General features: G+C 37.4%; 1 protein-coding gene across 1 annotated transcript in view; it reads left to right on the top strand.

Moving 5' to 3' along the window:
* The window catches only part of IGSF10 (immunoglobulin superfamily member 10), a 93,753-nt gene that overhangs the window by 31,715 nt on the left and 40,791 nt on the right, over positions 1–21,247 (top strand). The window contains exons 2-3 of the mRNA XM_054247009.2: positions 15,219–15,357; positions 17,754–17,932. The gene's annotated coding sequence lies outside the window, so the exon portion shown is untranslated. The remainder of the gene's footprint in view (positions 1–15,218; positions 15,358–17,753; positions 17,933–21,247) is intronic.

Below are 21,247 nucleotides of genomic sequence, written 5' to 3' on the forward strand. Positions count from 1 at the left end.
AGCCTAAGGCAAACCTAAAATGAAAAAAAAAAAGAAAAAGAAAACCCCCAAAAGTCCTCAAACTGCCTCATGAATCAAACCCAATGGTGTAAGCAGCCCTTGAATTTTTGGACAGATCTTTTTGCTTTGCTATTAGCCACATGCTTATTTTTTTTATTGCATTTTAGGTTTTGGGGTACATGTGAAGAACATGCAAGACAGTTGCATAGGTACATATGTGACAGTGCGATTTGCTGCTTTCCTCCCCTTCACCTATATCTGGCATTTCTCCCCATGCTATCTCTCCCCAACTACCCACCCCGCACTGTCCCTCCCCTATTCCCCCCAACAGACCCCAGTGTGTGATGCTCCCCTCCCTGTGTCCATGTGTTCTCATTGTTCAACACCCATCTATGAGTGAAAACATATGGTATTTCATTTTCTGTTCTTGTATCAGTTTGCTGAGAATGATGGTCTCCAGGTTCATCCATGTCCCTGCAAAGGACATGAACTCATCGTTTTTGATGGCTGCATAATATTCCATGGTGTGTATGTGCCACATTATCCCTGTCCAGTCTATCATCAATGGGCATTTGGATTGGTTCCAGGTCTTTGCTATTGTAAACAGTGCTGCAATGAACATTCACGTGCATATGTCCTTATAGTAGAACGATTTATAATCCTCTGGGATTGCTGGGTCAAATGGAATTTCTATTTCTAGGTCCTTGAGGAATTGCCACACTGTTTTCCACAATGGTTGAACTAATTTACACTCCCACCAGCAGTGTAAAAGTGTTCCTATTTCTCCACATCCTCTCCTGCATCTGTTGTCTCCAGATTTTTTAATGATCGCCATTCTAACTGGTGTGAGATGGTATCTCAATGTAGTTTTGATTTGCATTTCTCTAATGACCAGTGATGATGAGGATTTTTTCATATGTTTGTTGGCCTCGTGTATGTCTTCTTTAGTAAAGTGTCTGTTCATATCCTTTGCCCATTTTTGAATGGGCTTGTTTGTTTTGTTCTTGTAAATCTTTGAGTTCTTTGTAAATTCTGGATATCAGCCCTTTGTCAGATGGGTAAACTGCAAAGATTTTTTCCCATTCTGTTGGTTGCCGATTCACTCTAGTGACTGTTTCTTTTGCTGTGCAGAAGCTGTGGAGTTTGACTAGGTCCCATTTGTCTATTTTGGCTTTTGTTGCCAATGCTTTTGGTGTTTTGTTCATGAATTCCTTGCCTATTCCTATGTCCTGAATGGTTTTGCCTAGATTTTCTTCTAGGGTTTTCATGGTGTTAGGTCTTATGTTTAAGTCTTTAATCCATCTGGAGTTAATTTTAGTGTAAGGTGTCAGGATTGGGTCCAGTTTCTGCTTTCTGCACATGGCTAGCCAGTTTTCCCAACACCATTTATTAATCAGAGAATCCTTTGCCCATTGCTTGTTTTTGTCAGGTTTGTCAAAGATCAGATGGTTGTAGATATGTTGTGTTGCCTCCGATGCCTCTGTTCTGTTCCATTGGTCTATATCCTCTGTTTTGGTACCAGTACCATGCTGTTTTGATTACTGTAGCCTTCCAGTATAGTTCAAAGTCTGGTAGTGTGATGCCTCCTGCTGTGTTCTTTTTGCTTAGAATTGACTTGGCTATGCGGCTCTCTTTTGGTTCCATATGAAGTTTATGGTAGTTTTTTCCAGTTCTGTGAAGAAGGTCATTGGTAGCTTGATGGGGATAGCATTGAATCTATAAATTTCTTTGGGCAGTATGGCCATTGTCACGATATTGATTCTTCCTAACCATGAACATGGAATGTTTCTCCATCTGTTTGTGTCCTCTCTTATTTCGTTGAGCAGTGGTTTGTAGTTCTCCTTGAAGAGGTCCTTTACATTCCTTGTTAGTTGTATTCCTAGGTATTTCATTCTCTTTGTAGTAATTGTGAATGGCAGTTAATTCTTGATTTGGCTCTCTTTCAGTCTGTTATTGGTGTATAGGAATGCTTGTGATTTTTGCACATTGATTTTGTATCCTGAGACTTTGCTGAAGTTGCTTATCAGTTTCAGGAGTTTTTGGGCTGAGGCGATGGGGTCTTCTAGATATACTATCATGTCATCTGCAAATAGAGATAATTTGGCTTCCTCCTTTCCTATTTCAATCCCCTTTATTTCTTTTTCTTGCCTGGTTGTTCTGGCTAGAACCTCCAGTACTATATTGATTAGTAGTGGTAAGAAAGGGCATCCTTGTCTAGTGCCAGATTTCAAAGGGAATGCTTCCAATTTTTGCTCATTCAGTATGATATTGCTGTGGGTTTGTCATAAATAGCTTTTATTATTTTGAGATACGTTTCATCAATACCTCGTTTATTGAGGGTTTTTAGCATAAAAGCCTGTTGAATTTTGTGAAAGGCCTTCTCTGCATCAATTGAGATAATCATGAGGTTTTTGTCTTTGGTTCTGTTTATGTGGTGAATTACATTTATAGACTTGCGTATGTTGAACCAGCCTTGCATTCCCGGGATGAGTCCTACTTGATCATTTTGCAATCAGATTGCCAGTATTTTACTGAAGATTTTTGGATCTATGTTCATTATGGATATTGGCCTGAAGTTTTCTTGTTGAGTCTCTGCCGGGTTTTGGTATCAGGATGATGTTGGTCTCATAAAATGATTTCGGAAGGATTCCCTCTTTTTTAATTATTTAGAATCATTTCAGAAGGAATGGTACCAGCTCCTCTTTGTGTGTCTGGTAGAATTTGGCTGTAAACCCATCTGGACCTGGGCTTTTTCAAGCAGGCTTTTATCACTGTGGTAAATTGCATTTTTGTTCAAAATATCCATCCTTTCTTATTGAATTGCCCCTCTTTATAGGAGAATTGTTTACCCATGGTTCCTTGACATTATAGATATATAATGTCATTGATTTGTAGCACCTTTCCTTGAAGGGAGAATTTACCCGATGGAAGTCAGGCATGGTCATGTGATTTGTAACCAGAAATATGTGAACAGAAATGAAAATAGAATCTGTAAGAGGAAACTCAAGATCTACTATGATCTCTTTTAGTTGTTCCTTTGAGTTTGACAACAACCCGTAAGTAGCTGCTCATTAGGGCTCAATACCTGAGAAAAGATGACATGGAATATACCTGCAAATGTGATGGATAAGTAATATCAGTGAGATATAAATCTTTGTAACCATTAAACCTAGGAGTCACTTATTGCTTTTTTGAGTCTTGATTTCTTCATTTGATAATTGGGATGATAATACCTCCTTGTAGATATTGTGAAAATTTAAAAAAGTAGACATATTGGTATGTGCCATATTTGGCCATTACTATTCCCCATTCTATTATTGAACCATATATTTAAGCAATTAAGTAAGTAGATGTTGTTAAATCACGTGCTCTGAATGAAGAGACCCCCACCCCACCCCGAAACAGGCTTTGTATGAGCAACATGGCTGTTTATTCACCCGGGTGAGGGTGGGCTGAGTCCGAAAAGGGAGTCAGCAGAGGGTGATGGGATAGGAGCTGGTTTTATAGGTTTGAGGTAGTCAGTGGAAAGTTACAGAAGTTACAGTTTCGGGCACTTTTTGCAAGCAGGGAAGGGGGTCATAGAGTCTGGAGTCACAAGGTTGACCAATGTCATTACAAAATCCAATTGCCTTGTCAATTGAGGCAGGAATAAGGAACAAAAGAAGAATGTCTCAAGTTAATTAGGTGCTGCACGTGTTGGTTATTCTTCCCTTTTGTGGTTTTCCAGTTACTTCAGACTTTCTTTTTCCAGGAACTCATCTGGAGTGTCTGTGCAGGTCACAGAGGTTACCATGGTGTAGGCTTTGGCACTGTCAGTCAGCCTAAAAGACCTTACAGATGTATCTAAGGTTTGATATTTCTGGGATGAGATGGATGGACCAAATAAGATATTCCCATGTGAAATTTGGAATTTAAAATAATAACAGAATACATTTGTCAATTCCTCAAATATTAATAACTATAATGTATCAGATATTATTTAGTGCTTGGGACATACACACATACATGATTAATTCTCTTTTCCTAAAGGGTGGATAACTGGTGGCAAATTAAAGCTTAGAATAGAAAATAGGGTTACATTTTTTATTTGATTGCAGCCATATTTCTTTCCAGTAGAATGGTTTGGACCACCAAGCTGCTATTCCTTAGAAGTTGAGTTGGCTACAATGAATAAATAAAATTTATTGGTAATTAATATCAACATTGATATTAAATAATCATGCTACTATTTTTAATGATTATTCTTACAATAGTGTAATTCTGTTTTTCTTACAAATTCTTTGCATCTTATTTACACTACAATTTATTTTTTAATTGAAATCAAAGCAGTAAAACTTAAACCAAAATCTAAGAACATCAAATCCCTCATCATTAAATTATAAATTGATTATGATTTGCTGTTACATGTAACATGGCAGCAGGCAAAACCATCAAGTCCTTAGATGTACATTTCTTTGCCTGTAGGCCCCATATTTTATCCTTCGGTTTTAAGAGCTCTGACAAATTATAAAGTACATTTTAATCCCATCAGAAGCCACAGAGTTGGAGCAAATGAGGCACCTGAAACCACTGTGTGAGCTGAATCCCTGAGTGCAACAAGTAGGAGTAGAATATCCTCTGGTGGGGCCTTGGAGCCCTTGCTTCCATTGCTTCCTTATGGCTTTTAAGAATTATTTATTAAAATAAAAATACTAACTAGGCATCCATTATGAACACAATTCTCTCATTCATAGAGAGTTTATAGAGTGCCACAGATACTGAAGTCACGTTCCCTGACCTCAAACTTGGTCAACTGCTGTCTGAGCAAAACTCTGCTGTAATTCACAATTGCCATTTACTGAGAATTGGGTGGGGAAAGCAAAATCAGATCTCTGGATCCTTGGAAAGATTTACTGTGTAATGCCACGTGTTTTCTAATGCAGAAAACAATGTACAAAGTTCCCTGCCAATGCCAAACTCACATCACTAAATTAAGTATTCTAAATGTATGCTTTCACTCAATTCCCTGTCAGCATTACCTTTTAGCAAAAGATCTACTGCAACCACTGGCAAGATTTTTAGTCAAATAAAATAAAGGAATTGTTCAGGATATAATGCTTTTTGTTGCCAAATGTTCTCGACAAGATTAATAATTCAGATGAAATATGTAGCCAAAGGAATTGTATGCTTTCTCTCATTTGAACAAATGTTTAACTATCTACAGATGTGCAGGAAAACATGTACAAAACTAGAATGCACTCACTTGCTACTACTTTAAATGTAAATGCACCCTATGGCTTCCTTTGAGTGTTAAGAATTTTTAAAGTAAACGTTTGCATTACAGATCTCTTCAAATAAAATCCTATTAAAAAAATGCAATATGAGCCAAAACGTCCATTTTAGCAGCCCATCCCTTAACCAGTATTATCCTGTATTGAGTGAGACTTTGTTGGAATTGAAATAATCAGTATGCTGAAGTCCAAGTAGATGTTCGAAAAATACACAAAGGCAAAGTTGTTTAGAATGAGAATATCCCATCATGAAGAAAAGTTCTACCTCGCTGCCCAGCATGACATCCTTATTCAGCTTCCGATATCGCTGTCTGCTTTTAGTTCATTTCCCAGCAAAAATGAAGATGTGTAAATTTTTAATTTGTCTACTTTTATAACTTTGTCTAATATAGCCCATTACTGAATTCACTATACATTGAATAACAAATACGACTTCAGAGCTTCTGACAAAAGCTGTGTAGCCTTCAAATGATACCTACTTTGCTGAAAGCATGTGTACATACAAGCCAAGAAATTTGTTCTCCCATTGTAGAGGCTTTTTTGCAACTTTTGCCTCTGAATGGGAGGACAAATTACTTCTAGAAGGGCAATATATTCAAAATATTCATAAGTTTTATCCTCTAATGGCATTGTATAGAACACGTTTATCAGACTGAACCTTAATCATAGGTTGATTTTGACCAGTAGCATTACGGATACAAGCAAATATGGTAGAAATCCATCAAATCTCAACACAAACTTTAATATCAAAAGTAGAAAATGAAATGTTGAATCCTACATAGGCCTGGTACAGATGTACATATCAAGAAGTGGGAATATACTCATATATGAGATTGTGTCGAAGTAGTTTGCCAGTTTCAGGAAAAAATACATTATTTGGTGGTTTAGTATCCAATTTGTGAGAAATTTATAATCTTTGGCTAAAATTCTCCTTCTCCCCTCTGGCTAGATACCTTTTGGCTGTTTCACTTTTTGGGCATATTTCCAGTTATGGTTACAAAGAGGGAATAAAAATGGTGAATATCAAATTAGTCATTTGGGATGCTTGTTATTAGTTCTATGAAAGGTCTGATGAAAAAGGTGAAAATTAAATTTGTGAGTTATCTGTCATTACTTAATTTTTCATTTTATCTTAATGTTGCCATAGATAATGTAGAACGGGTGTTTTAGCCCAAATTCTACCATTTCTAAGCTTGACATGTTTTTACTGAATATGCAATGAATACTGACATTCATGGTAGATCATAATCACAGCCATAGTAGGTTTTGCTCCACAGATCCCCATTTAGTTTTTGCATAATTTCATTTGTGTTATTTTCATTTTGCAACCAACCTCCTCTGCTGTATGAGAATGTAGTTAGAATTTGGGACCTTGATGAGCACAGGAAATTTTCCTTTCCAGTCATAATTTCTAAATTGCACAGATTGTAACTTTGGAATGATGTGGATTAAGTCAGTTATGCCCAGAGAAAAAAAGTTTTGCTTAAAAGAGAAAAAAAGAACATTTATGTAAGTATTAAATCGTGTTTGAAAGTATGAATATTATTTCCATTTTCCAAGCAAACTTCAATATATGCTTTGGTTCCATATGATAGTATGTACAACCAGACCAGAAGAATGTTCATCCTTACCTTGCATGTACTGTCTGGGCTCTCAATTTATTCTATGTTTCTGAAAAAGCCCAATATTGAATTACATAAAGTACTAAACCTTTACCAGAAGTCTTCTGAAAAACATTTGGAATACTTTATTCTAAAATGTGTTTGTGATTTAATGGCACTGCCTTGAAGAAAATACAATTATTATATAAACCCTTGCTGATTATCTTGTTTTGCCAGCAAATCTTGGCACGTGTTTTACAGAGGCATAGTAGAATTCATTACCATTGAGGAACAAGAGAGTCACAGTTGAAAGTAAGCTGTATTTTAGACAACCTAATAGAAGATAAACTTTTCAGTATTTTTAATATTAAGGGATAACTACCTTATAAGTACAATCAAGGCTAGTACTGTCAAGATCTGATTATTATAAATGAAAATAAAGACAATTGTAACCCTGAGTTATATTTACATTATTTGCTCATAAGATCAGCCCAGATATTCCATAAACAATTGAAATGTCATCACTAAACAATGCAGAGGGGAGAAAAATCCAAGTTTTTGGTTGCTTGAATTAGTAAGGATGCCTTTATGATTATTTTTTAATGCAGTTAACATTTTCATCAGAATTTAAAGCCATTCTCATTCAAGATATGCCTGGGCTTTTTGCACATACCTCCCCTTCTGCCTTTCTTCCTAACTTAATAGAAAATTCTAGTTACATTTAAAAGATGTTGAAAAATTACTGTTTGTTCTTTTTTCTTTATTTCACAGAATACAACATTTTAGAATTAAAGTCAAAGGAGTGTTTATGTTAACCGATAGAATGCTTTTGAAAATCTGGAATCCTGGTTCTCTTTGCAATAAACTAAACTTCACAAGGTATATTGGAGAAGTTAAGTTGTAGATGTGGTATCTTAAAACTACTAAATTAGAAATTTCTCAATGTTTCTTATTTCCTCTTCCTAAATGCATTTATTAAACCTCAATAGTCCAGAAGTATAATATAAATTTTTAGGGGTTTTTTTCTTTATAATGGTCTCTGAGTTGTACTGTTGTAGTCATCTATTGCTGTGTAAAAAATTACCTCCTAAAACTCAGTGGCTTAGAACAACAAATACATACTTGTCATCTCACAGTTTCTGTAGTCTAGCAATCTGTTTTTTTGTTTTTTAAATAAATTTTATTTTAAGATAAATATTTGAGATTTATACCATATTATGGGATGCAGTCATCTGTCACTTAACAATGGAAAAACATGTCCTTAGGCAATTTCTTCATTATATTAACATTATAGAGTGTACTTACACAAATGTAGCTGGTATATCCTACTATACACCGAGGCTATAGTTATTGCTGGTAGGCTACAAAAAATACAGCATAGAATTATAGCATTTTAGCATTCTGTACTGGCTGTTACTGTACTGAATACCACAGGCAACTACAATAGAGTTATAAGTATTTGTGTATCTAAACATAGAAAAAGTACAGTAAGTATGTTATGAAAATAAAAAATGGCACAACTGTACAAGGCTGCTTCACTCTAATCTTGTGGGACCACCAGAGTATATGGGGGTCCATCATTGGCACATGCCTATAGATAGTAAAATGGTTACTATAGTGAAGCAAACTAATGTATGAACTCACATTGTTACTTTGATGACAACAACAGCTAAAATCTACTTATTTAACAAAAACCAGTAATATAACTTGATTAAATATAGTCCTCAGGTTGCACATTAGATCTCTAGACTTGTTCATTCTACATATCCACTACTTTGTATTCTTCGACCCCATCCGCACCCCTAGTAACCACTATTTCATTCTATTTAACCTTTCCCCTGGGAAGATTATACATATAAGTGAAATCATGCAATATTTTTGTTTCTGTGCCTGGGTCATTTTTCTTACCATAATGTCCTCCAGGTCCATTCATACTGTGGTAAATAACAGGATCACTTTCCTTTATATGGATGATTAATATTCCTTTATAAACTATAGACATACACACATAGAAGCATACATCTTGCATAAATATATAATATATCTCACATTTTCTTTATCAACGGACTGTTTCTACTTTGCTATCGTGAATAATGCTGCAATGAGCATAGGAGTACAGACATCTTTTTGAAGTGATTTAATATCCTTTGGGTATATATCCAGAGATAGATTGCTGTGTCATATGATTTTTTTTTTTTAGACTGAGTCTCAGAAACAACACTGACAACCTGCATTGTCACCCAGACTGGAGTGCAGTGGTGCAATCTCAGCTCACTGCAACCTCCGCCTCCCAAGTAGCTGGGATTACAGGCATGCACCACCATGCCCAGCTAATTTTTGTATTTTTAGTAGAGATGGAGTTTCACCACGTTGGCCAGGCTGGTCTCAAACTCCCAACCTCAAGTGATTCTCCCACCTCAGCCTCCCAGAGTGCTGGGACTGTGGTTCTAATTTTAATATTTTTAGAAACCTCCATACTATTTTCCATAATAGCTGTACCAGTCTACATTCCCATCAACAGTGTGTTAGGGTTCCCTTTTTCTCCATATCCTCTCCAACATTTGTTGTTTCTTGGCTTTTTGATAATGGTCATCCTCATGGGTGTGAGATGACATAGGGGTTGTAAATTTGCATTTCCCTAATGATCAGTGATGTTGAGCACCTCTTTATATAACTGCTTGCCATTTATATGTCGTCTTTGAAGAAATGTCTGCTCAGGTATTTTGCATTAAAAAATCAGGTTATTTGTTTATCTGTAATTGAGATGCAAGAGTTCTTTATAAATGTTAGATATTAATGGGATTTGCAAATATGTTCCCCAGTCTATAGGTTGCCTTTTCATTTTGTTGATTGTTTCCTTTGGTGTGCAGGAGTTCTTTAATTTGGTGTGGTCCCATTTATTTTGGCTTTTGTAGTCTGCTGTTTTGGTGCAATATCCAAAAGAATAAATAATTGTGATATATAATCTTTTTGATGTGTTCTTATACTTGGTTTGCTAATATTTTATTGAAGATTTTTATATCAATTTTTATCAGAAATATTGGCCTGTAGTTTTGTTTTCTTGTGGTGTCCTTGTATGGCTTATGTATCAATGTTATGCTGGCTTCATGTGTTTGGATGTATTCCCGCTGGCTCTATTTTTGTAAGAGTTTAAGAAATATTGATATTCTTCTTTGAATGTTTGGTAGAACTCAGCTGTGAAGCCATCTGGTCCTAGGCTTTTCTTTGTTGGGAGGTGTTTTATTACTTACTCAGTTTGCTACTGGTCTATTTCTTCCTCTTTTCTTTCTTTTCTTTTCTTTTTTGAGAGTACATCTCACTCCACCCACAGGCTGGAGTAGAGTAGCACAACCTTGGTTCACTGCAACCTCGACCTCCTGGGTTCAAGAGAGTCTCAGGAGAATCTCTTGATTTTCAGCTTCAGGAGCCCAAGTAGCCGGGATTACAGGTACACCACCACACCTGGCTAATTTTTTGTATTTTTAGTAGAGACAGTGTCAGCATGTTGGCCAGGCTGGACTTGAATTCCTGACCTCAAGTAATCCATCTGTTTGGCCTCTCAAAGTGCTGGGATTACAGGCTTGAGTCACTGTACCTTGTTGCCTCCATCTTGGCAAGTTATATTTTTCTAGAAATGTATCAGTTTACTTTAGGTTATTTAATGTGTTGGTATATAGTTGTTCATTATAATCCCTTATCCTTTTTATTTTTGAGGTGTCTGTTGCAGTTTCTTCACTTTCATTTTCTGTTTTATTTATTTTTGTCTTCTCTCATTTTTCTTAGACTAAGAGTTTTGTCAATTTTGTTTAAGTTTCCAAAGAGTCGACTTTATTTTATTCATTCTTTACATTGCTTTTCTGTTTTCTATTTGATTTATTTCTGTTTTGATCTTTATTATTTCTTCTTTCTGCTAATTTGGGGTTTATTCTTTTATATAGTTCCTTGAGGCATAATCTTTTACTGTTTATTTGGAATTTTTAAATGTAGGTATTTATTGCTATAAACTTCCCCCCAAAATGCTCTGACTGCATCTGTAAGTTTTGATATGTTGTGTTTCCATTGTCATTTGCCTCAAGAAATTTCTAAATTTCCTTTTTGATTTATTTATTGATTTATTGGTTATTCAGGAGCATGTTGTTTAATTTCCACATATTTGTGAATTTTCTAAGATTCTTGTTATTGATTTCTGATTTCATACTGCTGTGGTCTAAGATAATACTAGATATCAATTTTCTGAAATTTGGTGAGACTTGTTTTGCGGCCTTATATATACTCTGTCATAGAGAATGCTCCATGAGTGCTTGAGAAAAATGTATAAACTGCTGTTGAGTGGAAAGTCCTAAATACATCCATTATGTCTTATTGGTCAAAAATGCAGTTCAAATTCAGTATTTTCATATTAATTTTCTGTCTAATTGACCTATGCATTGTTGAACATGGGATATCAAAATTCCTCACTATTGTATTGCTATCTATGTCTCCATGTCCATCAATATTTATATATTTAGGTTCGTCAGTGTTGGGAGCAAATACATTTACAGTAATTATGTCCTTAATGAATTGACCTCTTCATCATTAAATAATGACCCTCTTTGTTTCTTGTGAGTTTTGACTTAAAGTCAACTTTAAGCATAGCCACCCCTGATACCTTTTGATTATCATTTTCACGGAATATCTTCTTCTATCCATTTATATTCAGCCAATGTGTGTTCTTAAAGCTTAAGTGGGTCTCTTGAAAGCAGCATATAACTGGATCTTGTTTTTAAAAATTCTTTCAGCTACTCTTGATTGGAGAACTTAATGTTTACATTCAAGATTATTATTAACAAGTAAAGACTTAGTACTGCCATTTTGTTTTTTGGTTGTTTTGTAGGACATACATTCCTTTTTTCTTTTCTACATTGGTGATTTGATAATTTTCTAGAGTGCTAAGCTTTGATTCCTTTCTCTTTCTTGTATGTATATCTGCTGCAGTTCTTTTTATTTTTATTTTGTGGTTACTATGAGGCTTATATAAAACATTTTATACTTTGCAATTCTAAGCTGTAACAACTCTGTTACATAAAGAAACTCTAGGTTTTTATTCCTCCCCTATTTATGTTTGGAATGTCACAATTTACATCTTCTTATATTGTGTATTCCTTAACGACTTATTGTAGTTTTTGTTACTTTTGACCATTTTCACTTTTAACCTTCATATTGAAGATACATGTAGTTTACACACCAACTTTACAATATTGACACATTCCAAATTTGACTCTAAATTTACCTCTACTGGTGATTTTATACTTTCATATGTATTAATGATAGTAATTATTTTTTCATTTCCTTTTGATGAACTACCTTAAGCATATCTTATAAGGCGGGTCTATTGTTGATGAATTTCCTCAGTTTTGCTTATCCAAACAGACTATTTTGCCTTCATTTTTGGATAACAGAGTTGCTAAGCATATGTTCTTGGCCAGAAGGTGTTTTTTCTTCTTTCAGCACTTAGACTATATCATCCCATTTTCTCCTGGCCTGCAAGTTTTTTGCTAAGAAATCCACTGATAGTAATGGAGATTCTCTTACCTGTGATGTGGATGCTTTTCTTTTGTAGTGTTTAGAATTCTTTTTGTCTTTGACTTTTTACTATTTTATTATAATGTGCCTAAGACAGGACTTCCTTGGGTTGAATCTATGAGAAAATTATGATCTTCATGGATCTGCATGTCCATATCTCTTCAAGACTGGGAGTCCCCCACAATTATTTTATTAAAGAAGCTTTCTTTGTCTTTCTCTGTCTCTTCTTCCTTTGGAATCCCTATAATCTAAATATTTGTTTGTTTAATAATGTCCCATAGACTGTCTTATTCCTTTATTCTTTATTTATTTTTTATTCTTTGCCTTTCTGAGTTATGTTAAAAAAGCTCTTTTCAAGTTCACAGATTTTTTTCCTCTGATCAGTCTGGTCTACTGTTCATTTAATTCTTCAGCTTCAAGACCGGTGGTGGTAGTGTTGGTGGTTGTTTTAATGATACCTGTCTCATTATTAAATTTCTCATTCTTGTCATGGATTCCTTTTCTGATTTCATTGTACTATTTGTTTTCTCTTGCATCTTGCTGAGTTGCCTTAAGATCATTGTTTTGAATATTTGAATTTCTTTTTGGGCAATTTATAAATTTTTGTTTCTTTGGGATCAGTTACTGAAGAATCATGGTGTTCCTTTGGTAGTACCTTGTTTTCATGTTTCTTGTGTCCCTGCATTGATATGTATGCCTTTGGTTGTGCAGCCAGCTCTTCCAAACATTATAGATTGGCCTCCATAGAGAAATACTTTTATCTGCAGATGGGCTTGAGGGTGTTAGTTGGGCAGGGTGTGGTAGCTCTGGTTCCATGTGGGTATAGTAGAGTAATCTCCATGCAGTTTCTTTGGCTGTGATCAATGTTAGCAATGACTGAGGGTGACTCAGTGATCTAGGCTGTAGGGATTGTGGCAGTGACACATTGTAGCTGTGTAAGTTATTAGGGTGAGGGCTTTAAAAATTCTCTTGTTCTTGTCTTCCTCGCAGTGGGAAATCTTAGTTGAGGGGATATCTGTTGGTGCTAGTCTTCCATGGCTCACAGGCAGCACAGTGGAACTGTGATCTAGGGCATAGGTTCTTGGAGTAGCTGTGGAGTCCGTTTTCTGGGCTTGAGGTCTTATAAAACAATTATAGCCCTGGGGACTTAAGGGGCAGTTTCACTTTTTGAGGCACAGGTGAATGCATTTCTTCCGTTAAGCCAGGGTCTGTTGCTCTGAGGCACACCCAAATTTTTATCCAGAGTCCTGAGATGTAGCTGTGATTTTTGACCCATAGGAGTAGGGTACAGCACTAGCCTGTGCAAGAGGGAAGGGATGCTTCAGGGCCTCGGGCCTTGAATTTGGGACCACTTCAATATGGGGCTGCAAATTAGCTCTGTGAGGCCAGGTGCAGCAGCAGCAACATGGACCCAAGAATGGAAAGATGCCACAGTTGCTTGGACCCTGCAGGTGGGGAACAAAACAGTGATGATACCTCTCCTTCAGAGGTGGGTGCTGCAGCATAAACTGCGGGAGGCTAATGTGTTTCCAGATAGGCAATATAAGCCTGGAAAATGAGGGCACACAGTTCATGCAAGGGTCTGATTCCCTGGGATGAAAAGCTCTGCATCTGCTCAACCCCAGAAAGTGCAGCTACATGAGTCAGCAGGGCTTTTGGATCCCTGGGGGTCAGGCACCATGTCAGCTGTGGTGCTGGGAGACGCATCTGTTCTGATGTGCCAGAGGCTCAGATTTCCTGGCAGAGTGGAGGTAGGGGAGTAGTGTGCTGCTACCCGCAGCTTCTGCACTAGGGACACAAATAATTCCTTGCGCAGGAGGCCTGAGGTTCTTGGGGAGTGGGGTACTATGCCTGTTCTGAGGCTGAAGGTACAACTTCTCCAGTGTGCTGTAGATGCAGGTTGCTGGGGAATGAGGTGCTGCCTTGGCTGTGGTGCTGGGAGCATAACTGTTCTGGGAGCTCAAGCCTCTGGGTCTTCAGGGATATTACTTTAGTTCAGCCCTATAGGGAGGATCCAGCAGTAACTGGGATGAGGTCGTGAAGTGGCTTGGAAGTAGCTTGGCTTTGGGCATAGGGCATAGCAGCAGCTCTGCTCAGGAATGGTGCACTACTGGGTGGGGATGGTGCAGTGGCAGTCAAGCCTCAGGGATAGAGGGATGCAACGGCTGCTTGCCACTGAAGTAGCATGCAGTCTAACTGTGTGACTCTGCTTATAAGCAGCATGGGCCATAGGGAGGTGGGCAGTGCACAGCATTGGCTCCATCTCTGAGAGTGGCTCAGTGTGTAGACGCTAGAAGCTCTCTCAGCTGGGCTAAGACCCTGTGAGGATACCTGTGAGGACTGAAAGTGTCCATGATGCCAATGGTGGCTGCTGAGATCTTATTGCTTACCTTTTCCCAGCAGGAAGTCTCTGCTAGTCCCAAGCTGATCCCACCTGGGAAGATGGGGGTAGTGAAGGCAAGGTGTTTCCTTCCCTTCTCCATGCAGCATCCTGGGTTTCTATGCTCTGAACCTGGGTGTCTGTGTTGCTGTTCTATGGTACTCTTCTTTATTTTGGTCAAAATATAGTTGTTTATTTGCTGTTTTGGGGTTTTTAGTAGGGAGGAAGAGCTCTAGGAGCTTCTAGTCAGCCATGTTGCTGACATTCTCAAGCAGCTATTATTTTTAAAATCAAAGCAACAAATGCAGGCTTACCTTCATATGTGGCTATTTGGATATGTGCTCCTGGTAAAAGTAGTGTGTGACAAAAGTAATGATATGTCACTTCTTTTGTTTTCTTCATTAGATTATTAACTCTTCAATGCAAAGACTGTGTTTCTTCATGATATAAGTTTCTACAGGCTGCCTGCAGGACTAAAAATGTCACTGATGCATATAGCAATGGCACTGAAGAAGAGGATGTAAATTATATTTCATATTTATAGGTAAATATGTCTGTGTGCAGACCTTTCAATCACTCCATTGGTATATTTTCTATATTCCCTTGCGTGTTAAAAAGTGACATATTTATGAGCCACATATTTGGAGTTCTCAGATTCCAGCAAACATTCTTGGCCCTAACAAGGAAAGGTCTGTTCTGTGTTTCACTTTAGTGGGGAACATGTTTAACCACTATGCTAGCTGGTAAGTTAATCCAAGTGTCCATGAGATTAGCCAGGAATTTCTTATGCTTTATTTTTTTTTCTGTTAAGTAGAGAATTTAGTGTTAAATAGTCAGGGCTATCCTGACTCACTCTGTTCATTGTCTATCAAAGGAATATTAAACCTACAAAAGAGTGGAAAGTACACTCAATGAAAAAATATTTTAATTAATTTAATAATTAAAAAAGTGGAAAATAAACTGAAAAGACATTTAAAACTCAGCTTTCACATTAAACAGAAAAAAAAATTGTTTTCAATATGTGTAGGAGTCACCCAGAGTTTCCAACCATTTTCTCATTAAGACATGGGGTAAATCTGTCCTAGCTTGTTAATTACCGACATTCTACTTCCCATGTAGTATTGTTTAATCCATACACAGAACAAAAACATTGATCTATGTGAACTCTTTAACTCTTTCAAATCTGACAACTGGGATTCCTGTGACCTAGACTACCAGATTTGAAAATACTTAGCTGCATTTGCAGGTATTTTCATTTAAGTCTAGCAGAAAAATAAGGCTTGCAAAATATTAAACAGTATTTACCTGAGAGCGTAGGTGTTAGGAGGTTTTAAGGATTTAAAATGCTTCTTAATATCTGTTGAGTCTTACTCTTGGTATTTTTTGGATTAGGTTAGTGTTCTCTGAGCATACATCAATTTAATTTAATACAAAAGACTTTTATTTTATCTCATCCAAAGCTACGTTCATGACTTCATCCTATCACGTAAACTCTTTCTCTCATATCACACTCTTTTCTTAGTCCCTAAGGATGTGCCTCGTGTATGCTTTTATCTTTTAGTTTATCCTTCTTTTCAAATGCAACATGATTTATTCTTATAGACTCCTGGGATTTAATTAAGTCTGCTTATGATGGTCAGAAGTAAATTCTCTTTTCTAAATACAGAATTCCAAAAAGAAAGAAAAGGGCATTTACTTGCAGACTGCAAAATTTTAAATTATCTGTCTAGTTAGGCGTCCTTTCAGACTGCATCAGAATCTTGTCAATGCTGGAATATGTTACTCTGGTATGCTGGCAGGATTCTTGGCATACTGCACAAGAAACTACAAAGTACACAATGGCTGTGATCTGTCCAAAAAGTGACTTTTGAATTCTACAGATAAATCTCTTAAAGCAGTGTTTAGATTTTAAATCCTGGATTTTAAAGTGAAAGGAAACCCTCAAACTGTTCCCTTTTCCAGCAGAGCAGGAGCTTGAGCCTAACCGGCTGCCTGCCCCTATGCCCCCAGGCAACCCCTTGAACCTTAAACCTTAAAACCTTTAAGCCCCTTAAAATAACAAGGCAGCGGCTAAACAAAACAAACCCATTCTTAGCTCACCATACCAAACAGTCAGAAGGTGAGATTTGGCCATAAATTTTCTACTCCTGTGTTAGAGGTGAACATTCTCATGATGTTCTTTGTCATGGAGACATGATCTGGACACTGGCATTTATTGTCGTATTAAACTTTGATCTAGCACTTCTAATACAAAGGGAACCGTTTGAGGGTTTTACTTTAAAATCCAGGACTAAATATCTAAACACTGTTTTAAGAGATGTATCTTTAGAAGTCAAAAGTCACCATTTGGACAGGTTATAGCCATTGTATAATTTGGAGTTTCTTGTGCGGTATTCCATGAGAATCCTGCCAGCATACCAGAGTAAACTAGTCCAGCATTGACAAGATTCTGATGTAGTCTTCACTCTTCTTCCCAGTGGCTGACCTCAGAAGACACCTGGTAGGCATCCTCTGAATGCAACTTCAAGGCTGGTTATGGAGGTTCACTACAGTGCACTTGAGTCTACTTCATGTGCTGACAGCTCTGGTTCACTCTCCGCTTGCTTTTAGAAAACACTCATGAAATCCTAACTATATTGTACTGCCACCTCTTTAAACATAGGACATTCACCCTTGGACAACGTCTACTGCTTTGTTTCAACGAAACTGCCGGTGGAGGCAGGCTCGTGGTGAGCAGTCACCAAGGGATGAAAACTGGTATGTCTAGAGCCAGATTTTAAACAGTTACTCTTCAAAACATGTTTTTTTATTCTACTTTTTAGGCATCTCGATACATCATGGCAGTAGTAGCAGTAAAATGGGTGATATCACAGATAATTATCTGAAACATTTATTTCCAATCCAAAATGGAGCCTTATAGTATATCTGTCATAATTGTAGGTATTCTTCTCTGCCAGATGACTATAATTGCAAAGTCGGGTTTGATATGACGTCTGATGGAAGGATGATTGTATACTACCACCCTTCTGTGAACATTCCATATGAACATACAAACGTACCCCTTGACTAGATCCTGTGCATGATAATGAAGAAACATATGATCTAGGGCTGAAAACCAGGTAAGAAGAAAAAGCCGAACAGCTTGAGCAAGGACCCACGATAGAACAATTTAGAAAAATGTTCTTCACTGCTAAGCTCTGTTAAAAGAAAACTTCAGACAAATTAAAAAACCAGTTTGTGAATGAAGCAGCCCCCAGAATCACAGCAGATTCAGAGAGATTCCAGGGATTCCTCGTGGTCAGAACAAATATATAGACAAAAAAAAGGACATACAGAAATCAGAAGTGAGGTGCAGAAACAGCGGGACTGGTTACAAGTTGGCATTTGCCTTACTTGAACATGGCTGCGAAAATGAACCAAATCAACCAGGTGAAAGTTCACACAACATAGGCAGCTCAGAATATTAGGGTCTAATTGGTCGTAGTCCTCGTTTGGAGTGTGATGGCAACTAAGGACCACGGTTTGCTGAAAAGGAGCCTGATTTAGAGAGATACTCATTTTCATTGTTACGTGGGTGTAATACAAGTCATAATAACTTGGAAACTTATGGAAAAAATATAAAGATTAGAAACCCTTGGAAAACCCAAGCGTATCATCCATCACATACCTACAAAACAGCTGTTAGTTGCTCCTGTAAACACATCACGGGTTCCTTTCTCTTGAGAGATTTCTTCAAGGTATTTGGTAGGGTGTCTAAGGAAATGGCAGTATCAGCCACCATTTAAGCTTTCTGTAGTCACAAAAATCAGTGGTGCGATGAGTACAACTTTCAGTTCTGTTTAACACCAAACATAAGCTGCATGATGTTCCCTTAAGTGCTTTTTTTGAATATGTATGTTGTCAACTACTTTTCAGAGAGTAGCTTTTACCCATCTGAAATCCTGGGGTATCTGATTGGCTACAAAGATCTAAGATTCAAATTCCATACAACTGGTGTCCCATGACCACCAAGAGTGAGCCCCCAGGAGCCCCCCTGGAATCTTTCCTCAGTGGAAACTAGCTTATCCTCATCTTTTTCAAGGTTAGCACTAAGTTCAATTATTGATCATTTTTGGCCTCCAATTTTAAGGGCTATCATGAGAATTTTTAGGAGAAGATACTTGAAAAACAGGAGCAAGCCAGGTAAAATAACAAGACCTGAACCAATGAGGAGGTAGAATGGAATATACAGGTTCTCCCCAGACCCCATGCAGACCCTCAGGGGTTGGAAAAGAGGGCTACCTAGTTGCATTTGAGCAGGGGTCATCAAGTTTGTTCATCTATAAATCTGTATAGCTCCTAAACAACGTCCAGTGGGAAATTTACTCTTTTTTGTGGCCCCTTTATAGCATATAGTAAATGTGTATAACCACATTTAGTAAAAAGAGACCCTACTGGGGGTTATGTTATAAAGCAACTACTGTACCAACATAGGTAATTCCCAGATTCTGAGTGCATGACACCTGGAAACACAATATACCTTTTGCCTACATCACTTGGATTGGTTTTTTATATATGGTAAAGACCAAGTTATCAACTGAAAATCAGTGTTGTTTTTAGTGAGTGTGGGAAAGCAAATAGTGATGTTTAGAATATCAAGAAGAGTTTTCCATTCTACCCTTGGAGTTTCACAGTGATTCTCATTGGGAACACAGAGAGGCATTGGCATCAGTAGAATCATTTTCTAACTTTTTGGCATTAACCCACAAACCCAACCATCACTCTGGTTTTGTGCTAGAGCACAAGCTTGAGCTAAAGCCATCAAATAATTCTAGTCCCATGGATTTTCCTGTAGGGAAAAGGAAAGGATTAGGGCAACAAAAAATGAGGAAAACAGAAAAACACATAAGGCTTTCATGATGGTAGAGAAGTCTTGATCCGTGATCTTGGAAAGCTGTTCGCAACTAGGATGACATCTGCTCCTGGAGAGAGATTTCCCTGGTCAGCGTTACCTTAGTCTCTAACAGGTGTACAGTTTCAGAAGCCTGAAGGGGCCCTTTTGAGTTGTGAGATGTAGACCCAAGGTTCAAGTCCCTGAATCTTCACTGCAGTGTGGGTGGTGAGAAGAACCTGGCATGGTCCCTTTCAACAAGGCTCAAAAGCAGTCTTCCCCTGATGTTGTTTTCAGAAGACCTAGTCTCCAGGTTCTAGACCATGGAGGGTCTGATTGTCCTCAGTTAGTGGATCTCAAAAGTTTTCTTTACCTGGCAAAAGTACACTTTGACATAATGGATTAAAGCCTTGCAGTATTTAGTTATATCAGAATTTGAGAGAGCAGGAGGAGCATGAGGTCGTTCAGTGACTATTTCATAAGGGGTCAACTTATGTGATCTAATAAGAGTGGATCTGATTGCCATTAAAGCCAAAGGTATTACCTTTGGCCAAAGCAACCCAATTGATTCAGTTAACTTTGCCAACTTCAGATTTATTATGACATTTGTTCTTTCAGCCTTTTCAGAAGAGTAAGGATGATAGGCACAATGATAATACCACTAGGTCCGTAGCACCTTATTTAACTGCTTTATAACACCCAGTAAATGAGTTCCTCGATCACTGGAGATTTTTCCAGGGATTCCCCCAATAAATGAAAAAGATTTCCAATAATTTCTTAGTATCACTGCATCAGCTTTCCTACATGGGAAGGCCTCTATACAACCAGAAAACATGCAAACTATTGCCAGAACATCCTGGTATCTCATTGAGGGTGGCAATCGAATGAAGTCTCTCTGTAAATGCTCAAACAGCCCATCAGGTGGTGACATATATTACCTGAAACTTTGTTTTTCCAGGATTATTGCTTTGACAAGTCAAACATTCGTTATAAACCATTTTAACAGTTTTGGAAGTCACCCCACCAGTATTTTTTTTTAAATTTGGATCATTTTGTCTGTTACATGATGAGTTGTGGTGGAGTACAGAGCTCTCAACAATGAAAGCTTCAAAGACTCAGGAAGCACCAGACAGCCACTGGGCCCTCTGTGAGTCTGTACTTCACATTAAATTTACATCCATATAGATACCAATTTTATTTTTCCAAATGAGATGCATTGCACTGTTTATTAAATAAGTCATCATAAGGAAGCTGGCTTGGATTAATTATACGTAGTTCATTCAAACTGCGTATCTTAACAGTTTCAGCACTGACTGATTTAGCATAAAAATCTGTGAAAGCATCTTCCTGACTTTCAAATTCAGTTCTACAAGTATGAGCTTCAATCTTAATAACAGCAATCTGCAATAGTAAAAGGGTAGAAAGGAGTTTATCTGCTTGGATTCCATTTTTGATGGTGGGATCCCACTAGATGTGAGAAACCCTCATAGTTTCTATATCATTCCAAAATCATGTACTACTCCAAAAGCATATCTGCCATCAGTATAAATATTTACTGACTTGT

Source organism: Callithrix jacchus, chromosome 17 (assembly GCF_049354715.1).
Source record: "Callithrix jacchus isolate 240 chromosome 17, calJac240_pri, whole genome shotgun sequence".
Lineage (NCBI taxonomy): Eukaryota > Metazoa > Chordata > Mammalia > Primates > Cebidae > Callithrix > Callithrix jacchus.